The following is a 1,611-nucleotide window of genomic DNA, read 5'->3' on the forward strand; positions in this document are numbered from 1 at the left end:
AAGAAGGGTGACCATTCCCAACCCTTTAACTATCGTCCAATTGCATTAACATCCTGTATCTCAAAAGTTTTCGAGTCAATTCTTAATAGAAAAATTTTAAAGCATCTTTCTCATCACAACCTTCTTTCTGATCGTCAGTATGGGTTCCGTCACGGACGCTCCACTGGTGATCTTCTCACCTACCTTTCAGACTCTTGGTCATCCTCCTTTCGGGACTTTGGCAAAAGCTTTGCCACTTCACTTGACATCTCAAAGGCTTTCGATCGAGTCTGGCATAAATCTTTAATTTCCAAATTGCCCTCTTACGGTTTCTATCCTTCTATCTGTGCCTTCATCTCTAGCTTCCTTTCTGGTCGTTCTATAGCCGCTGGTGTAGACGGTCATCGTTCTTCTCCTAGATCTATTAACAGTGGTGTTCCTCAGGGCTCTGTCCTATCACCAACCTTCTTCCTTTTATTCATCAATGACCTTCTAAGCTGTACATCTAACCCTATCCACTCATACGCTGATGACTCCATCCTTCACCTTTCCATTCGGTTCCCGCAACGTCCATCTCAGCAGTTACTTCAGCAAACAAGGGATGAGGCTATGGCACACCTAATATCTGACTTGGCTCATATCTCTGACTGGGGTAAAAATAACCTGGTTATTTTTAATGCATCAAAGACTCAGTTTGTTCACCTATCAACCCAACAAAATCTTCCACAGGTATACCCACTAATGTTTAATAATATTCAGCTTAATCCTGCATCATACTTGAACATGCTTGGAGTTTCATTTACTCGGGACTTATCTTGGAAAGATCATATTACATCTGTTGTAAAATCTGCTTCCAGGAGATTAGGTGTGCTAAGCCGACTCCGTTCCTTCTTTACCCCTGCACAATTGTTTACTCTATACAAGGGTTTTATCCGCCCCTGTGTGGAGCACAACTCTCATATGTGGGGAGGCTCCCCACATACAGCTCTTCTCAATAGGGTGGAGTCAAAGGCTTTTTGTCTCATTAACTCTCCTCCTCTTAGTGACTCCCTTCAACTTTCTGTCTCATCGCTGCACTGTTGCATCTTTATCTCTTTTTCTATTGTTACTTGAATGGTCGCTGCTCCTTTGAACTGTCTGCATGCATTCCTCCACCTCTGCGACGGGCGCGTAGCACCCGTCTAGCAGCAAACTCTCATCCCTTTTCTGTCCAACTCTCTAATACAAGAGTTAACCGTTACTCCCAGTCCTTCATTTATGCAACAGATCAGCTCTGGAACTGTCTTCCTCTTGTTTGTATTCCTACTTCCTATGATCTCCAGTCTTTCAAACGCAGTGTGTCCAGGCATCTTGAAATGTTCGGATCTTGAATTTGGCTTTCTCTTGTATTTTATTTTTCTCTTGGAAGGAACAATAATTGCGGGCTTGTAGCATTTGGTTCCTTGTTCGTCGTATAAGAAAAAAAAAAAAACTTCCCCATTCCCTATCTATCCACTCTCCCAAACGCATTCTCCAGATCCAAGAAGGCAGCATTCAACTTCTTTCCCATCTCTAGCCATTTCTCTACTAAGCACTAAACGAATTTCCTATATATGCAACCTCTGCCCTTCTTAAAACCCCTTATTCTTCATC

The sequence above is a fragment of the Coenobita brevimanus genome, chromosome 67, assembly GCF_032717465.1.
Source record: "Coenobita brevimanus isolate Jiangsu-jjx chromosome 67, ASM3271746v2, whole genome shotgun sequence".
NCBI lineage: Eukaryota > Metazoa > Arthropoda > Malacostraca > Decapoda > Coenobitidae > Coenobita > Coenobita brevimanus.